The sequence below is a fragment of the Coregonus clupeaformis genome, chromosome 14 (assembly GCF_020615455.1).
Source record: "Coregonus clupeaformis isolate EN_2021a chromosome 14, ASM2061545v1, whole genome shotgun sequence".
Taxonomy (NCBI): domain Eukaryota; kingdom Metazoa; phylum Chordata; class Actinopteri; order Salmoniformes; family Salmonidae; genus Coregonus; species Coregonus clupeaformis.
In genome coordinates, this window is record NC_059205.1 from 2135052 (window position 1) to 2155383 (window position 20332).

A 20332-nucleotide genomic window follows, 5' to 3' on the forward strand; every position below is an offset into this window, starting at 1 on the left:
CTAGAGCTCCATTATAGGAGGTATTTCAATTGAAGACCACCAGCGTTGTATATGGAATTGAATATCACACATGTGGAAAATATATATTGGAGGAAACTAAGGAACTCCTCGGAAAGTCGACTCCAAACAACATCTCTATCATATAAGTAAGAATTGGGTTAAGAGCACTCTACATCCACTTTAGATCTCATCCAGTAGCTCAGTTAAAATAGCAGGGTTGGAATCTTCAGGGTGGTCGCTAAAACACAGACAGATCCAGGAGCGGTGTTGGATAAAAAATTTGGGTACTTGTAATCCTAAGGCCTTATTAGAAGTATTAGAGACCTAGGCTTTCAGACTCTAACACAGAACACTAGCCTGAACCATCCCAACCCCAGTTTACTTTAGCTTTATAACCCCAACCCCTATTCCAAAACTAACCTTGCAGTTATAAACTTGCAATCCTAGCTTTGCGAGACAATTTCAGATTCTGAAGCTGCTACACAACCTAATCCTAGGCCTAGACCTGGCCTAGCTCTTGCTCCTTGATCCCTACCTAACCCTACTTCCCCCTATCTCACAACCACCGTCCTAACTAGCCTTAACCTTCGTCTAATTCAAACCTAAACTACCACAACTTCTAGCCTCAACCCTAACTTTCCTGTCCCAGCCCTATCTCTGTATCCATCCTAACGCTAGCCTTTATCTAACCTACTGCCAACTTTAACTTCTCGAACCTCAGTTAACCTCTTGGTTTACCTAACTATAACCTAACATGCAGTGGTAACTCTGACGCTCAGCCTCGAACCTAACCATAACCTTACACGAAACTGGAGCAATTCCAGCCTAAACTTTAGCATAACCCTAATCCTCAAAGCCTAATCTCAATCCCAGGATCTTATACTCAGTTCTAATCCTACCCCAATCGCAATCCTAATCTTGCTTACCTCAGTCCCTGATTACTTGACCCCGATACCAACCTTAATTGGAACTCAAGCCTCAAATCCCCAACCTTAACCCCAACCCCTTGGACAAAAATGGATATCAGAATCCCACAGAGTCTGAAACAAAAGTATAGAGCCCAATTTATCCTCTTGGGAAAAGGTTACTCTTATCTGTTCTTTTTAGGGATGAAACCCTATCATCTTTCTTTGGGGTATATCTCCCAATTTCTGTGGGACTGCGATGTATCAATAGGAGAAATAGAATTAGAGGGAACATAGTGCCTGATTATTAGGAGTCCTCTTGAGAAGGGCAGATTTCCTGCTGTAACTGACAACAACCTAGCCCTGACTCTACAACCAACCTAGCCTCTGGCCTGGCCTGAGCTGGCCCTGCCTGCCTGGGGCCTGGCCTGGCTGGCCTGGCCTGGCCTGGCCAAGCCAAGCTAGCCCCTTTGGCTCTTTTTCTTCTTTAGCCTGCTTCTGGCCTGTCCTTTGGCCTAGCCCTGGCCCTGAGCCTGCGCTGTTGCTTCTTCTTTGCCTGGTGGCCTGGCCTGGCCTGGCTGGCCTGGCCTGGCCTGGCTTCTGGCTTTCTGCTTCTGGCCTTCCTCCCTGGCCTAGGCCTGGCCACTGTCTATTTCTGGCCTCCTTCTCCTGGCTTGCTCTGGCTCAACCTGGCACTGGCCTGGCCTGGCCTGGCCTGGCCTGGCCTGGCGCTGGCCTGGCTGAGCTGGCCTCGGCTGGCCTGGCCTGGCCTGGCCTGGCCTGGGGCCTGGCCTGGCCTGGCCTGGCCTGGCCTGGCCTGGCCTTGGCCTGGCCTGGCTGGCCTGGCCTGGCCTGGCCTGGCCTGGCCTGTGCCTGGGCCTGGCCTACTGGCTCAGCTGAGCCTGCCTCTTCCCCTCTATTTCTTCTTCTGTCTTCTTTACAACGGCCTAGCCCTGGCCTCTCTTCTTTTTTCGGCCTGGCCTGGCCTGGCCCTGCGCACAAGCCTGGCCTAGCCTGGCTGGCCTGGCCTGGGCCTGGCTGGCCTGGCCTGGCCCTGGCTGTTCACTGGCTGGCCTGGCCTCTGGCTTCTGGTTCTTCTTACACCTGGCCCTGGCCTGGCCTGGCCTGCTGGCCTGGGCCTGGGGCTTCTTCTTCCTGTCCCTGGCCTGGCCTGGCCTGGCTGGCTGGCCTGGCCTGGCCTGACTGCTGGCCTGGCCTAAGCCTGGCCTGGCTTCTGGCCTGAGGCCGCTGCCTGGGCCTGGCTTCCTAGACTGCTTCTGGCCCTGCTGGCTGCTGCCCAGCAACTTGCCTCGGTTCTTCTGGCTGGCTGCACCCTGGCTGTACACCTGCTTCTGGCCTGGCCTCTGCTGGCCTGGCCATTGTCTGCTTCTGGCTTCCTGTTGGCCTTTCTGGCCTGCTTCTGCTTCCCTGCTGCCTGCCTGCTGGCTCGCCTGGCCTGGCCCTGGCCTTCGGCCTGGCCCTGGCCTGGCCTGGCCGCTGGCCCCGGCCCTTGGCCTTGGCCATGGCCTTGGCCCTGGCGTTGGCCTCGGCCCGGCTCGCCTGGCCTGGCTGGCCTGGCCTGGCCTGGCTCTTCGTGGGAAAAGCAGGAGGTACTGAATCAATTACAATATATTCAGAAGAATTGTGGGGAACTATTGGATCTGAATAAGCTTAGATTTCACAAGTGCAGAGACGACCCAATACATTGGAGACCAGATACAGCTGTAAACATTTTTAGGTACTGGCCAGACCAGTTAAACTATTAAGAGGGAAGAGTGTATTGGTCTTACTCCCCAGCGCTCTATTGTGCTTAGCTTATACGAGCTTTACTTCTTAGACTTATAGCGGCAGAACAGCAACTTCTGGAGAAGGGTCTTATGTTTATCCCGACCTCCCACCAAGATAGTTGCAGGGAGCTCAGGGGGGATCTGCATACCTATCATAGAAAATTAAAATTACTTGATCATTTTAATTATAATACTAATAACCTTAAAATACCATTTATTGGTCCATCACATTAGGAGCCTAAGTTAAGAGGGAGTGTCTGTCCCGATGCAGACTTTAATTCAAAGAGACTCTACCTCTTTTTAGTACATTTAGGTTTTTATATAGCAGGAAAGATAATCTTACAAAACAAGAGCGTAAATCCTTAAAATCCTTAAGTAAAAATTTCCAACATAGTTATAAAACCAGCCGGATAAAGGATCAAAGATTGTTATTTTGGATAAAACACAGTATCGATCGAGGCGAAAAAGGCAATTGGGTAATTCTAAGCTTATTATAGACCATTTGACTCATTCGTGTGCAGAGGGAGACCCAGAGACAAATTAGGCAGATTTTAGGAGAACTTTTGTGAGAATAATTAGCAGAAAACAAATGTTTCACCTATTTGGACCAGATATCCACACGTCCCCAGACAATTTTATCCTGTTGCCTATAAATCCACAAACCTCCTGAGACTTGGACCATTCCTTCTGAGGTTCCATGTGGTAGGCCACGATTGTGTCGGACTGTGGCTCAGAATCGTATAGAATAGCAGAGTATTTAGATTATTTTATAAATCCTCTGTCATCAGGAAACATCAAAGTTTCATTAAAGACCACAGCATGAATTTGTGACAAAATTGAAAAGAAATTAGTGTGCCTCAAGAAACTGTGTTTTTTTCAAGTGATATTGACTCATTGTATACCAACATTGACACCCAGTTGGGTCTTAGGCGATCAAAAACATCTTCCATAAATATCCAGACCTAAGATAGACCAGATGGGGCTTTACTACAACCTATTGGAACTCAGTTTCCAACAAGAAATGACTCTGAATTTAATTCTAATTGGTTTCTTCAAATCCATGGTACAGCTATGGGGAAGAAGTTTGCCCCGTCCTATACCAATATTTATATGGCAGAATAAAACAATCCAGTCTTCCCCCAAGTGTATAAAGCTTCCAGTTTTGTATTTACGGTATCTAGATGATATATTTGGGTTATGGACACATTCACTTTCCAGATTTTATGGAATTTGTGAAGATTCTGAATAAACATCATCCGTCCAATTACGATTAAACACAATGTTCAGCGGAACGAATAGAATTTTTGGACACTGAGGTATTCTTTGTGGGGCATGATAGCCTGAGCTGATTAGCAACAAGGGTTTTTTAAACTACGGACACCCATTCCCTCTTACATAAATCCAGTTTTCATCCAAAACACACCTACAGGGGGTTGATAAAGTCGCAGCTTATTAGATTTAATAAGATTTGTACACAGGAAAAACATGTCACAGGAGGCTGTAGAATTCTTTTGAAGGCTTACTCAGACCCAGAGGGATACTCCAAAGCGTTTCCTCCGCACTGTAAAAGCAGGTGAACAATATTGTCTATGAACCTATATTGGGAGGACTCGTAATGATGGATACATTATTCCATTTGTCACCACATATTCACAGTCTTCTATGGGTTTTAATTCCATAGTGAAGGATCATTTTGAGCAGACGAGGGAGGAGGTGGGAAATTCTCCAACAGTTCAGAGTAATATCAGCATATCGGCGAAATTAAAAATTTGAAAGGTGTGCTGGTGCACTCTGGTTTCAGGCTGGGGGGTGGGTCGCATTTTGGACAAGTTAAATACATTCCAGAATAAATGGAGTAGGGTCTAGGGGCTCCAGTGTAGGAGGTATTTCAATGAAGACCACCAACATTTGTATATACCGGTTGATTCTACATTGCTTGGAAAACTGTATATTGGAGAAATAGGAACTCCTTGGAGAGACCCAAACAACATCTCTATCCTTATAAGTAAGATTCGGTTAAAAGCACGCTATCACATCCACTTTAGATCTCATCCAGTAGCTCAGTTAAGAATAGCAGGGTTGGAATCTAACTAGGGGTGGTCGCTAAAACAACAGACAGATCCAGGAGCGGTGTTGGATAAAAAAATTGGGTACTTGTAATCCTAAAAAGGCCTTATTGAAAAGTATTAGAGACCTAAAACTTTTCGAACTCTGGCCTGAACTTACCTAGCCTGGACCATCCCAACCCCAGTTTACATTTAACTATAACCCCAACCCTAGTCCAAAACTTAACACTTAGCCTTGAGGTTATAACCTTAATCTCCTAGCTTTAGCCGAGACAATTTCAGATTCTAGGCTCTAGCACCTAGTCCTAAGCTAACCAGCCTAGCCCTAGCCTAACCCCTATCCTAGCCCTAGCCTTTTATCCCCTAGCCTATCCCTGGCCTCTAGCCTCCGTCCTGAGTCTGGCCTTAACGTTCTCTAGCTTTACCTAGAGCCTAGCCTAGCCCTGGCCTAGCCTTTTCCTTCCCTTTCGGTATCTCTAACCTTCCACCTCCATCCCAAACCCTAGCCTTGGTCCTTACTTAGCCTTCCAAACCTAGGCTGAGCTTTAAGTTAACCCAGACCTAAGTCTAACCTCTTGGTTTTACCCCCTAACTATAACTCTAACTTGAGTTATAACTCTGAGTCCTTGCTAGACACCTAACCTTAACCTTACCTAAAGCTGGAGCAATTTCCAGCCTAGCTTCAACCTTATACCTAATCCTAAGCCTAATCTCAGTCCGGATAATAACCTCCGGTTCTAATCCTAACCCCAATCGCAATCTAATCTTAACCCCACCTCCAATCCCTCAACACTTGACCCCGATACCAGCCTTAATGTGGAACTCCAAGCCTCAAATCTAACCTTAACCCCCTACCCCTTGTGGGACTTAAAAGTGGATATCAGGAATCCCACAAGTCTGAAACAAAAGTATAGAGCCCAATTATCACTCTTGGAGAAAAGGTTACTCTTATCTGTTCTTTTTTGGGGATAAACCATAACATCTTTCTTTGGGGTATATCTCCCAGTTTCTGTAGGAGCTATGATGTATCCAATAGGAGAAATAGAATTAGAGCTTATGTGCCGTGTATTTGGTCCTCTTGAAGGGCAATTTTTCTCTTAAACCTAGCTTCTTCTCAACCTACCTAACCCTAACCATTCTTCCTTTCTTCAACCCTAACCCTAACCCTAGCCTACCCTGCTGCCTAACTCAGCCTAGCCTGCTTCGCCTGGCCGCCTCTCGCTGGCTCCTGCCTGCCTGGCCTGGCCTCCTGCCTTGCCCTGCCCTGCTCTGGCCTGGCCCTGGCCCTGGCCTTGGCCCTGGCCTGGCCTGGCCTGGCTGGCCGCCTGCTCTGCCTCTGGCCCTGGCCTGGCTGGCCGCTGGCCTGGCCTGGCCTGGCCTGGCTTCCTGGCCCTGGCCTGGTTCCTGGCCTGGCCTCTCTGGCCCTGGCCCTGGCCTGGCCCTGGCCTGGCCTGGCCCTGGCCCTGGCCTGGCCTGGCCTGGCTGGCCTGGCCCTGGCTTCTGGCCTGGCCTGGCCTGGCCTGGCCTGGGCCTGGCCTGGCCTGGCCTGGCCTGGCCTGGCCCTGGCCCTGGCCTGGCCTGGCCTGGCCTGGCCTGGCCTGGCCTGGCCTGGCCCTGGCCCTGGCTGGCCTGGCCCTGGCCTGGCCTGGCCGCTTGGCCCTGGCCTGGCCCTGGCCTGGCCCTGGCCTGGCCTGGCCTGGCCGGCCTGGCCTGGCCCCTGGCCTGGCCTCTGGCCTGGCGCTGGCCTGGCCTGGCCCTGGCCTGGCCTGGCCTGGCCTGGCCTGGCCTGGCCCTGGCACTGGCCCTGGCCCTGGCCCTGGCCCTGGCCTGGCCCTGGCCCTGGCCTGGCCCTGGCCTGGGCCTGGCCCTGGCCTGGCCCTGGCCCGCTGGCCCTGGCCTGGCCCTGGCCTGGGCTGGCCCTGGCCTGGCCTGGCCTGGCCCTGGCCTGGCCTGGCCTGGCCTGGCCTGGCCCTGGCCCTGGCCTGGCCTGGCCTGGCCTGGCCTGGCCTGGCCTGGCCCTGGCCTGGCCCTGGCCTGGCCCTGGCCCTGGCCTGGCCTGGCCTGGCCCTGGCCTGGCACTGGCCCTGGCCTGGCCTGGCCTGGCCTGGCCCTGGCCTGGCCTGGCCTGGCCTGGCCTGGCTGGCCTGGCCTGGCGGCCCGGCCTGGCCTGGCCCTGGCCTGGCCTGGCCCTGGCCTGGCCTGGCCTGGCCTGGCCTGGCCCTGGCCTGGCCTGGCCTGGCCTGGCCTGGCCCTGGCCTGGCCCTGGCCCTGGCCTGGCCTGGCCTGGCCCTGGCCTGGCCCCTGGCCCTGGCCCTGGCCCCGGCCCTGGCCTGGCCTGGCCCTGGCCCTGGCCTGGCCCCGGCCTGGCCTGGCCTGGCCTGGCCCTGGCCCTGGCCTGGCGCTGGCCCTGCCTGGCCTGGCCTGGCCCCCCTGGCCTGGCCTGTGGCCTGGCCTGGCTCCTGGCCTGGCCTGCCCTGCCTGACTCCCTCCCGGCCTGGCCTCCTGGCTGCCCTGGCCCTGCCTCGGCCTGGCCTGCTGGCCTGCCTGGCCTTTTTCGCCTGCTGGCCTGGCCTGGCCTGGCCTGGCCTGGCCTGGCCTGGCCTGGCCTGGCCTGGCCTGGCTGGCCTAGCCTGGCCTGGCCTGGCCTGGCCTGGCCCGGCCGGCCTGGCCTGGCTCGGCCTGGCCCTGGCCCTGGCCCTGGCCTGGCCTGGCCCTGGCTTTCTGGCCTGGCCTGGCCCTGGCTTCGGCCTGGCCTGGCCTTGGCCTGGCCTGGCCTGGCCTGGCCTGGCCTGGCTTTTCTTCTGCCTGGCCTGGCCTGGCCTGGCCTGGCCTGGCCTGGCCTGGCCTGGCCTGGCCCCTGGCCCTGGCCTGGCCTGGCCTGGCCTGGCTGGCCTGGCCTGGCCTGGCCCTGGCCTGGCCTGGCCTGGCCTGGCCTGGCCTGGCCTGCCTGCCTCCTGGGTTCTGGCCTGGCCCTGGCCTGGCCCTGGCGGCCTGGCCTGGCCTGGCCCTGGCCTGGCCTGGCCCTGGCCTGGCCTGGCCTGGCCTGGCCTGGCCTGGCCCTGGCCCTGGCCCTGGCCTGGCCCTGGCCTGGCACCTGGCCTGGCCTGGCCTGGCCCTGGCCTGGCCCTGGCCTTTTTCTTCTTCGGCCTGGCCTGAGCCTGGCCTGGCCTGGCCTGGCTGGCCTGGCCTGGCCTGGCCTGGCCCTGGCCTGGCCTGGCTGGCTCTGGCCTGGCCTGGCCTGGCCTGGCCTGGCCTGGCCCTGGCCCTGGCCTGGCCCTGGCCTGCCTGGCCTGTTGCCTCTGGCTGCCCTGGCCTGGCCTGGCCTGGCCTGCCTGGCCTGCTGCCTGGCCTGTCCTGGCCTGGCCTGGCCTGGCCTGGCCTGCCTGGCCTGGCCTGGCCTGGCCCTGGCCTGGCCGCTGGCCTGGCCGCTGGCCTGGCTGGCCTGGCCTGGCCTGGCCTGGCCTGGCCCTGGCCTGGCCTGGCCCTTCGGCCTGGCCCTGGCCTGGCCTGGCCTGGCCTGGCCTGGCCTGGCCTGGCCTGGCCCTGGCCTGGCCTGGCCTGGCCCTGGCCTCGGCCTGGCTCTGGCCTGGCCTGGCGCTGGCCTGGCTGGCCTGGCCCTGGCCTGGCCTGGCCTGGCCTGGCCTGGCCACTGGCCTGGCCTGGCCTGGCCCGGCCTGGCCTGGCTCTGCCTGGCCTGGCCTGGCCTGGCCTGGCACTGGCCTGGCCTGGCGGCAACTGGCCTGGCCTGGCCTGGCCTGGCCCTGGCCTGGCCTGGCCCTGGCCCTGGCCCTGGCCCTGGCCTGGCCCTGGCCCTGGCCTCCTGGCCTGGCCCTGGCCCTGGCCCTGGCCTGGCTCGGCCTGGCCTGTGCTTCTTGGCTTCTGGCCTGGCCTGGCCTGGCCCTGGCCTGCGGCCCCTGGCTAGCCTCGCCTCCCTGGCCTGCCTGGCCTGGCTTCTGGCCTGGCCTGGCCTAGCCTGGCCTGTCCTGGCCTGGTCCTGGCTGGCCTGGCTGGCCTTCGGCCTGGCCTAGCCTCCCTTCTCTTCTCTTGCCTGCCTTCTGCCGGCTTCTTCTTTAACCCCTAGCCTGACCTAGCCTGGAAAGAGAGTTTGCCCGTCCTATGCCAATATTTATTATGGCAGAGATAGAACAATCAGTCTTCCCCAAATGTATAAACTTCCAATTTTGTATTTACGGTATCTAGATGATATATTTGGGTTATGGACTACCATTCACTTTCAGATTTTTATGGAATTTGTGAAGATTCTGAATACACATCATCCGTCAATTACGATTAAACACAATGTTCACGGGCGAATAGAATTTTGGACACTGAGGTATTCTTTGTAGAGGGGGGATGATAGCCTGAGCGGTTAGCAACAAGGGTTTTTTTAAACCTACGGACACCCATTTCCCTCTTACATAAATCCAGTTTTCATCCAAAACACACCTACAGGGGGTTGATAAAGTCGCAGCTTATTAGATTTAATAGGGATTTGTACACAGGAAAAACATGTCAAGGAGGCTGTAGGAATTCTTTTTAAGGGCTCTCAGACCCAGAGGATACTCAAAAGCGTTTCCCTCCGCACTATAAACGCAGAGGTGAACAATATGTCTGTGCGGAACCTATATGTGGGAGGACTAGTAATGATGGATGCATTATTCCATTTGTCACCACATATTCACAGTCTTCTATGAGGTTTTAATTCCATAGTGAAGGATCATTTTGAGCAGGCGAGGGAGGAGGTGGAGATTCTCCAACAGTTCAGAATAATATCAGCATATCGGCGAAATAAAAATTTGAAAGATGTGCTGGTACACTCTGGTTTCAGGGAGAAGCTGGGGCGGAGTGGATCACATTTTAACAATTAAATACATTCAGAATAAATGGTGGGTCTAGGGGCTCCAGTATGGGGTATTTCAATTGAAGACCACCAACATTGTATGTGGAATTGAATGTCTACAATGTGGAAAACTGTATATTGGAGAAACTAAGAACTCCTTGAAGCCAGACTCAAACAACATCTCTATCATATAAGTAAAAAGTCGGGTTAAAGCACACTATACATCCACTTTAGATCTCATCCAGTAGCTCAGTTCAGAATAGCAGGGTTGGAATCCTAACCAGGGGTGAGTGGCTAAAACACAGACAGATCCAGGAGCGGTGTTGGATAAAAAATTGGGTGCTTGTAATCCTAAAGGCCTTAATAAAAGTATTAGAGACCTAAAACTTTTCAACTCCGACCCGAACACTAACCTGAACCATCCCAACCCCAGTTCGCTTTAACTATAGCCCCAGCCTAGTCCAAAGCTTAGCCTTGGCTCTTGTTTGGCCTTGAGTCCCTGTTGCTCTGGCAGACAGTTTTCATTCTGACTCTGCACTTTAGGCCTGATCCTAGGCCTAGGCCTGGCCCTGGCCTAGCCTTCTGGCCTGACCCTGGCCCTATTTTTTCCCCCTGTCCCAGCCCTGTCTCTGGCATTCCTATCCGAAGCCTGGCCTTGGCGGCTTACTCTAGCCTAGCCTAGGCCTGGCCTGGCCTGGCCTAGCCTAACTAATCCCTAGCCCTGTCCCAGCCCCTATCTCTAACCTTAACCTCCATCCTAGACCTAGCCTTGGTCATAGCCTTAACCCCTTGCATAGGCTTTAAGCTTAGCCTAACCTAGTCCCTAATCTTGGTTTACCTAACTATAAACCCCTAACCTTGGTTGTAACTCTGATCCTTGCTCAGAACCTAACCTTAACCTTACCTGAAACTGGGCAATCCCAGCTCTAGCTTTAACCTTAACCCTAATCCTAAACCTAATCTCAATCCGGATAATAACCTCAGTTCTAATCCTAACCCCAATCGCAATCCTAATCTTAACCCCACCTCAATCCCTGAACCTTGACCCCGATACCAACCTTGGTGGACTCAAGCCTCAATCTAACCTTAACTTTCTTCTTGGGACTTAAAAAGTGGATATCAGGAATCCCACAAGTCTGAAACAAAAGTATGAGAGCCCAATTATCCTCTTGGAGGAAAAAGTTACTCTTATCTGTTCTTTTTGGGATAAACCATAACATCTTTCTTTTGGGTATATCTCCCAATTTCCTGTAGGACTATGATGTATCAATAGAGAAATAGAATTGGGGAACATGTGCCCGTGTATTTGGTCCTCTTGAGACGGGCAATTTTCTCTTAAACCCTAGCCTAAGCCTAGCCTTTGCCCTCAACCTGCCTGCGAGCCTAGTAGCCTACCTGGCCTAGCCTGGCCTGGCCTGGCCCTGGCCTGGCCTGTACCTCCCTCGCCTGGCCTGGCCTGGCCTGGCCCTGGCCTGGCCTGGCCTGGCCTCTGGCCTGGTGCCTGGCTCTGGCTGGCCCTGGCCTGGCCCTGGCCTGGCCTGGCCTCGCCTGGCCTGGCGCCTGGGCCTGCCTGCTGCCTGGCCTGGCCTGGCCTGGCCCCGGGGCCTGGCCTGCCGCTGCGGCCTCTGGCCTGGGCCTGGCCTGGCTCCTGGCTAGGCTGGCGCCTGTTCTGGCCTGGCCTGGCCTGGCCTGGCCTGGCCTGGCCTCCTGGCCTGGCCTGGCCTGCCCCGGCCTGGCCTGGCCTGGCCTGGCCTGGCCCGGCCTGGTGCGGCCTGGCCTGGCCTGGCCTGGCCTGGCCTGGCCTGGCCTGGGCCTGGCCCTGGGCCCTGGCCTGGCCTGGCCTGGCCTGGCCCTGGCCTGGCCTGGGCCTGCCCTGGCCTGGCCTGGCCTGGCCTGGCCTCGGCCTGGCCTGGCCTGGCCCTGGCCTGGCCCTGGCCTGGGCCTGGGCCCTGGCCTGGCCTGGCCTGGCCTGCCTGGCCCGGCCTGCTGCTGCTGGCCGCTCCTGGCCTGGCTGGCCTGGCCTTGGCCCTGGCCTGGCCTGGCCTGGCCTGGCCCTGGCCCTGGCCTGGCTCTGGCCTGGCTGGCCTGGCCCTGGCCTGGCCGGGCTGGCCCTGGCCTGGCTGGCCTGGCCTGGCGGCCTGGCCTGGCCTGGCCCTGGACCTGGCCTGGCCCCTGGCCTGGCCTGGCCCTGGCCCTGGGCTGGCCCTGGCCTGGCCTGGCCACTGGCCTGGCCCTGGCCTGGCCTGCGCCTGGCCTGGCCTGGCCTGCGCCTGGCCTGGCTGCCTGGCCTGGCCTGGCCTAGGCCTGGCCTGGCCCTGGCCCTGGCCTGGGCCTGGCCTGGCCTGGCCTGGCCTGGCCCTGGCCGGCCTGGCTGGTGGCCTGGCCTGGCCTGGCCTGGCCTGGCCTGGCCTGGCCTGGCCTGGCCCGGGCCCGCCTGGGCCTGGCCTGGCCTGGCGGGCCTCCTGGCCTGGCCTGGCCTGGCCTGGCCTGGCTGGCCGGCCCTGGCCGCCCTGGCCTGGCCTGGCCCTGGCCTGGGCCTGGCCTGGCCTGGCCTGGGCCCTGGCCTGGCCTGGCCTGGGGCGCCTGGCCTGGCCTGGCCTGGCCCTGGCTGGCCGCCTGGCCTGGATGGGCCTGGCCTGGGCCTGGCCTGGCCTGGCCTGGCCTGGCCTGGCCTGGCCTGGCCGGTCCTGGCCTGGGTGGCCTGGCCTGGCCTGGGGCCTGGCTGGCCTGGCCTGGCCTGGCCTGGCCTGGCCCGCGGCCTGTGGCCGGGTGGCCTGGGGCTCTGGCTGGCCTGGCCCTGGGCTGGCCTGGCCTGGCCTGGGCCTGGCCTGGCCTGGCTGGCCTGGCCTGGCCTGGCCGTCGGCCTGGGCCTGCCTGGCCTGGCCTGGCCTCGGCCTGGCCTGGCCTGGCCTGCCTGGCTGGCCTGGCCTGGCCTGGCCTGGCCTGGGCCCTGGCCTGGCCTGGCGCCCTGGCCTGCCTGGCCTGGCCTGGCCTGGCCTGGCCTGGCCTGGCCTGGCCTGGCCTGGCCTGGCCTGGCCTGGCCTGGCCTGGCCTGGCCCTGGCCTGGCCTGCCTGGCCCTGGCCTGGCCTGGCCTGGCCTGGCCTGCTGGCCTGGCGCCCTGGCCTGGCCTGGCCTGGCCTGGCCGGCCTGGCGCCTTCGGCTGGCCTGGCCTGGCCTGGCTGCTCCCTGGCCTGGCCTGGCTGGCCTGGCCTGGCCTGGCCCTGGCTCCGGCCTGGCCTGGCCTGGCCTGCCTGGCCTGGCCTGGCCTGGCCCTTTGGCCTGTCTTCTTCTCTCTTCGCCTGCCTTGGCCTGCCCTGGCCTGCCTGGCCGCGCCTGGCCTGGCTGGCCGGCCTGGCTCCTGCTGGCCTGGCCTGGCCTGGCCCTGGCCTGGCCTGGCCTGGCCTGGCCTGGCTGGCCTGGCCTGGCCTGGCCTGGCCTGGCGCTGTTCGCCTGCTTTGCCTGGCCTGGCCTGGCCTCCTGGCCTGGCCGCCTCTGGCCTGGCCTGCCTGGCCCGGCCGCCGGCGGCTCGCTTCGGCCTGGCTTCTGCCGGCTTCTGCCTGCCTGGCCTGGCCCTGGCCTGGCCTGGCCTGGCCTGGCCTGGCCTGGCCTGGCCTGCCTGGCCTGGCCTGGCGGCCTGGCCCTCCTGGCTGCTTCTTCCTGGCCTGCCGGCCTGGCCTGGCCTGGCCTGGCCTGGCCTGGCCTGGCCTGGCCTGGCCTGGCCTGGCCTGGCCTGGCCTGGCTGCCTTCGGCCCTGGCCTGGCCTGGCCTGGCCTGGCCGGCGCCTGGCCTGGCCTGCCCGGGCCCTGGCCTGGCCTGGCCTGGCCTGGCCCTGGCCCTGGCCTGGCCTGGCCCCCTGGCCCCCCCCTCCTGGCTTCTGGCGGCTGGCCTGGCGGCGGCCTGGCTGGCCTGGCCCCTGGCCCGGCCTGGCCTGGCCTGGCTCTGGCCTGGCCTGGCCTGGCCTGGCCTGGCCTGCTCGCCTTGTCTGTTTCTTCTGGCTGGCCTCGCCTGGCTGGCCTGGCCTGCCTGTCTTCTCGCCTGGCCTGGCCTGGCCTGGCCCTGGCCCGGCCTCGCCTGGCCTGGCCTCTGGCTCTGCCTCCTTCTGGCCTGGCCTGGCCTAGCCCTGGCCGGCCTGGCCTGGCCTAGCCCTACCAGCCACCTAGCCCTTGGCCCGCTGACTCACGCGCCTCCGCCCTTGCCGCTGGCCCCGGCCCTCCTTCTACCCTAACCCTAACCCTAACCCTAACCCTTCCATGGGAAAAGCAGGAGGTACTGAATCAATTGAACAAGTATATTCAGAAGAATTGTAGGGAACTATTGGATCTGAATAAACTTAGATTTCACACAGTGCAGGACGACCCAATACATTGGAGACCAGATACAGCTGTAAACATTTTTAATTACTGGCTAGACCAGTTAAACTATTAAGAGGGGAAGAGTGTATTGGTATTACTCCCCAGCACTCTAATGTACTTAACTTATCGACTACTTTTAGACTTATAGCGGCAGAACAGCAACTTCTGGAGAAGGGTCTTATGTTTATCCCGACACCCACCAAGATAGATTGCAGGGAGCTCAGGAGGGATCTGCATACCTATCATAGAAAATTAAAATTACTTGATCATTTTAATTATAATACTGATAACCAAAAATACCATTTATTGGTCCATCACATTGGGAGCCTAAGTTAGAGGGGAGTGTCTAATACGATGCAGACTTTAATTCAAAGAGACTCTACCTCTTTTAGTACATTTAGGTTTTATATGGCAGGGAAAGATAATCTTACAAAACAAGAACGTAAATCCTTAAAATCCTTAAGTAAGAATTCCAACATAGTTATAAAACCAGCGGATAAAGGATCAAAGATTGTTATTTTGGATAAAACACAGTATCTGATCGAGGCGAAAAGGCAATTGAGTAATTCTAAACATTATAGACCATTGACTCATTCATTGCAGCAGGGAGACCCAGAGACAAATTAGGCAGATTTTAGGAGAACTTTATGAGAATAATTACATTACAGACAAACAAATGTTTTACCTATTTGGACCAGATATCCCACGTCCCAGACAATTTTATCTGTTGCCTAAAATCCACAAACCTCCTGAGACTTGGACCATTCCTTCTGAGGTTCCATGTGGTAGGCCGATTGTATCGGACTGTGGCTCGGAATCGTATAGAATAGCAGAGTATTTAGATTATTTTATAAATCCTCTGTCACGGAAACATCAAAGTTTCATTAAAGACACGTATGAATTTGTGACAAAATTGAAAGAAATTAGTGTGCCTCAAGAAACTGTGTTTTTTTCAATTGATATTGACTCATTGTATACCAACATTGACACCCAGTTGGGTCTTAGAGCGATCAAAAACATCTTCCATAAATATCCAGACCTAGATAGACCAGATGGGGCTTTACTACAACTATTGGAACTCAGTTTAACAAGAAATGACTTTGAATTTAATTCTAATTGGTTTCTTCAAATCCATGGTACAGCTATGGGGAAGAAGTTTGCCCCGTCCTATGCCAATATTTATATGGCAGAATGGGAACAATCAGCCTTCCCCAAATGTATAAAGCTTCCAATTTTGTATTTACGGTATCTAGATGATATATTTGGGTTATGGACACATTCACTTTCAGATTTTATGGAATTTGTGAAGATTCTGAATACACATCATCCGTCAATTACGATTAAACACAATGTTCAGCCGGAACGAATAGAATTTTTGGACACTGAGGTATTTTTTGTAGAGGGGAATGATAACCTGAAGCGATTAGCAACAAAGGTTTATTTTAAACCTACGGACACCCATTCCCTCTTACATAAATCCAGTTTTCATCCAAAACACACCTACAGGGGGTTGATAAAGTCGCAGCTTATTAGATTTAATAGGATTTGTACACAGGAAAAACATGTCAAGGAGGCTATAGGAATTCTTTTTAAGGCTCTCAGACCCAGAGGATACTCAAAACGTTTCCTCCGCACTATAAGAGCAGAGGTGAACAATATGTCTGTAACGGAACCTATATGTGGGAGGACTAGTAATGATGGATGCATTATTCCATTTGTCACCACATATTCACAGTCTTCTATGAGGTTTAATTCCATAGTGAAGGATCATTTTGAGCAGACGAGGGAGGAGGTGGAGATTCTCCAACAGTTCAGAGTAATATCAGCATATCGGCGAAATAAAAATTTGAAAGATGTGCTGGTACACTCTGGTTTCAGGGAGAAGCTGGGGCGGAGTGGATCACATTTTAGACAAGTTAAATACATTCAGAATAAATGGTCGGGTCTAGGGGCTCCAGTATGGGAGGTATTTCAATTGAAGACCACCAACATTGTATATGGAATTGAATGTCTACAATGTGGAAAACTGTATATTGGAGAAACTAGGAACTCCTTGGAAGCCAGACTCAAACAACATCTCTATCATATAAGTAAGGAGTCGGTTAAAAGCACACTATACATCCACTTTAGATCTCATCCAGTAGCTCAGTTAAGAATAGCAGGGTTGGAATCTAACCAGGGTGGTCGCTAAAACACAGACAGATCCAGGAGCGGTGTTGGATAAAAAAATTGGGTACTTGTAATCCTAAAGGCCTTAATGAAAAGTATTAGAGACCTAAACTTTTCGAACTCTGACCTGAACACTAACCTGAACCATCCCAACCCCAGTTTACTTTAACTATAACCCCAACCCTAATCCAAAACTTAACCTTAACCTTGATTATAACCTTAATCCTAACCTTAACCGGAGCAATTTCAATTCTAGCTCTAACTTTAAACCCAATCCTAAACCTAACCTTAACTCTGATCATAACCCTAACCCCAGTCTCAAACTTAACCACAAGCCTAATCCTTTGGTCTACCCTGACCCTGACCCTAACCCTAACCCTAACCCAACCCTGACCTTAACCTCACCTTTAACTGGAGCAATTTCAACCCTGGCTCTGGCCTTGACCCTGACCCTAATCCTAAACCTAACCTTAACTTTGATCATAACTTTAACCCTAACTCCGGCCTAAAACCTAACCCCAAACCTAACCCCTTGGTTTACCCTAACTATAATCCTACTCTTAAACCTAACCTTAACCTGGATTGTAATCTTAATCCTAACCTGAACCCTGACCTTAACCTGAATCCTAACCTTAACCTCACTTTTAATTGGAGCAATCCTAACCCGAACTCTGATCTTAACCTGAACCCTAACCTTAACCTCACCTTTTACTGGAGCAATCCCAACCCTAGCTCTAACCTTAACCCCCATCCTAAACCTAACCTTAACCTTGATCATAACCTTAACCCTAACGCAAGCTTCAAACTTAACTTTAACCCTAAGTTTAACCTCTTGGTTTACCCTAACTATAACCCTAACCTTGATTGTAATTCTGATCCTTGCTCGAACCCTAACCTTAACCTTACCTGAAACTGGAGCAATCCCAACCCTAGCTTTAACCTTAACCCTAATCCTAAACCTAATCTTAACTTGGATAATAACCTTAGTTTTAATCCTAACCCCAATCACAATCCTAATCTTAACCCCACCTCAATCCCTGAACCTTGACCCCGATACCAACCTTAATTTGAACTCAAACCTCAAATCTAACCTTAACCCTAACCCCTTGGGACTTAAAAAGTGGATATCAGGAATCCCACAGGTCTGAAACAAAAGTATGAGAGCCTAATTTTAACCTTGACACTGACAATCTTAATCGGTACTTTAAATTATAACCCTGGCTTCATAAAGATGTATTCTGAGGAACCTGGGAATTAGAAGGTATGTATTGTTTGGGTAGTGTCTGGGTGTTTATCCTCTTGGAGGAAAAGGTTACTCTTATCTGTTCTTTTTCAGGGATAAACCATAACATCTTTCTTTGGGGTATATCTCCCAATTTCCTGTAGGACTATGATGTATCAATAGGAGAAATAGAATTAGAGAACATGTGCCCGTGTATTTGGTCCTCTTGAAGGGCAATTTTCTCTTAAACCTAACCCGCCAGAGCCCTGTTCTCCTCCTCCTAATTAGATACTTTTACCCAGAGAAACTTGAATCTCATATATCAGGAGCACTTTTATATTATAATTGGAACCTTGTTAATATGTAAATTATTTTTGTTTTATTAAAGTTGTCTTTTTATATTTTTCTTTTTTTGTCTTGTGTGTTTTGGCCCTGTTTTCTTTTGATTTATTTATTTGGAATTTCTTTAGAGGTCTTCTTGTAGTGGGGAACGATGTCATAACAAAACCACATTTTCCCTTCATGTAGATTGGTTTATACAAGGAAGGTGAAAAAACAATGGGAAATTTGTAGAATTAAGGACAGGTGTGTTGGAGGACATAGGATGGACATAATAGTCCACCAATGGAAGGTCAGGCTTAGTACCTTAACCCCTCCCCTCACCCGTTCTCATACTATATGGGCTGGCCTCTTCTCATTTTCTGTCTATTTCCCTCTGAAGAAGCACGAATTGTGCGAAACGTCAGGAATTTTTTCTTCCTAATTTTAAACAATACTCCTTTTATCTTTTTACCTTGAAACAAAAAAGGTTTTGATAATGTGAATCAGAAGAGGATTACTGTATCTCACTATTCTAAAAGGACACCATTTTTCCTACAAACAAAGATAAGCACATGGACCTTTGGAGACTTGGTGGGGATGGTATGGAAGAGCTCTTTTCCGTGTGAGATATCCATTTCTCTGGGTTGGTGAGTACTCCCAAAATCACTGTGTGTACACATGAAGATTTGAACATTTGGAGTGACTTGAAGTGGAACCACTATCAGAATTGAACCATAAAGGAGTGATCACTTTTGAATGGAGTGTTTTTCTCCCACTTGAGTGGGGGTTTTTTTTTCTCACCTTTGTGTGTTTTTATGGAGTGACACCTAACCTAAAGTGGTAATTTCCTACGGATCTGGGGTAACCACCAGATGGCAACGGACAATTATTTGTTGTTGGAGTAAATGAGTTGTGAGTGCTGACCTCTTATCCTTTCTTTACATTGGGTTTTGTTTCATTGGAGTTTTTTATTTAAAATAGGGCTAATTCTTTCTAATTTTTTCTTTTTGTCTTTGGTGTATATATTTTTCTTTTTGTCTTTTGTATGTGTGTATATATATAATTTTTTTGGGGTTGATTGGTTCCAATTATATATTGTGGGGGGATTTAACCTTTATATGATCCCTTCTTTCAGTTGGGATTTCCAGCAAGGGTTCCTGGTTTTGAACCTTTACCATGGCAGTGCCACTACATAACCGTTTCCAGGCTCTAGTTAGTTTAAATGATGAGGGTGAGTCTACTGGAGAGATTAGGAATGTTTCTTCTTTGCAAGATAATACTTGCACAAAGGGATATTTCAAGGCTCTACAAGCAATTCATCACTCAGAAATATTAGATCATTCTGCAGTTAATCATTCTTTTCCAGCAGGGATGGTAAGACAGGTGAACAAATTGGCGGCCTTTATTAAACCCTCCTCGCCTAACCAACAGACCCTGGCAAAGGTAAAACTTAATACCAGTAGGTGGATGGAGAATAATATGGATATTCTGAGGGAGCATTATGATGGGGTAATTGCCTTATGCATTCAGAATAGCCCAACTTATAATCAAGAAGCTCTAGATAAAGCGGTGATGTGGGCAAAGGCAAGATATAAACACAAATTTACATCTTCGTCAGTAAGTACCTTAAAAAACATGTTGCAAAAACCAATTGACCCGCCGGCCTCTACTAAACTGATAACTTCTCATCAGGCCCATTCCAGTTATGCGGCTGCGGTGACCAGCAAGTCACCAACTGGTAGGGTCTCAATGGGAGCCCAGGCCCACAGGGACTTTGGAATATGCAGGAATATCCCAGGGGGCAAGAGCGACACTTCGGTAAGGGACAATATGGTTAATAAACAGGCCTTCAGTAATCCTGTAGATAAACCGATAAACCATAGTCAGACTATCAACAGCAATACCACAGGGCTTGCTGGGGGTATGCAGAGAAGGGAGGTGCAGGTAGAAGTTCATGTTGGGTCTACTTCCCTTTGTAGAGTGGTTCCTTCGACGAGCTCACCTACTAACCAACTATCTCCCCTCTTGTCCTGTCTCACCCCTCGGGAATTAGGTCCTGCAAAGAGTGGCGGGACTAGCTTCAGACTTACCCCAATAACCAGGAAGAGCACGGGGATACCGAATCCCCAAACTCAGCGACCAAGAAACAATTTGGCCGAGCCTAAAGTCCCAGCCTTGACCCTTCCAGGTAGAGAGCCCTCGAATTTACTCTTAACAGTAGAGGCGTTGGAGATTACGGTGAATAACGGCAATGGTCAAAAATTACCATTGAACAATGTGGCTGTTTTGATGGATGACATGGTTTTATCCAATTCTACGACAGGTTCACAGCAAGAGGACCATCAGGGTAAGGTAGCAATGGCAAATGGAAAAGACACGGGCCCTGGGACAGAACCAATACTGGAACCTGTAAAAAAGGAGAAACTCTTTTATCCCACATGTCATTCTAGAACTGAAAGGAAAATAAATGATTGGAGTATTGAGATTAAAAAGCCCGTGGTCTTTATTGGGGATTCCAACCTTGCGCGCATTTCTAGTTTCACTGACACTAATACACAGATAGATAGTTTTCCGGGAGCAACCTTCAGACATATTGCAGGAGTGATAGGCAAGTTGGAGAAACAGCAAAACACACAGAAGGTTGTTCTATCAGTGGGTCTTGTTAACGG

General features: G+C 53.1%; 1 long non-coding RNA gene across 2 annotated transcripts; it reads left to right on the forward strand.

Moving 5' to 3' along the window:
- The first annotated feature begins 18072 nt into the window (after positions 1-18072).
- Positions 18073-20123, forward strand: LOC121581385. 2 transcript variants are annotated; one of them, XR_006003187.2, is made up of 5 exons: positions 18073-18575; positions 18799-18894; positions 19033-19106; positions 19717-19851; positions 19987-20123. It is a non-coding gene; the product is annotated as an uncharacterized LOC121581385 (long non-coding RNA). The 2 variants fall into 2 exon arrangements; XR_006003186.2 differs by lacking the exons at positions 19717-19851; positions 19987-20123 and adding an exon at positions 19356-19457.
- The last annotated feature ends 209 nt before the right edge of the window (positions 20124-20332 follow it).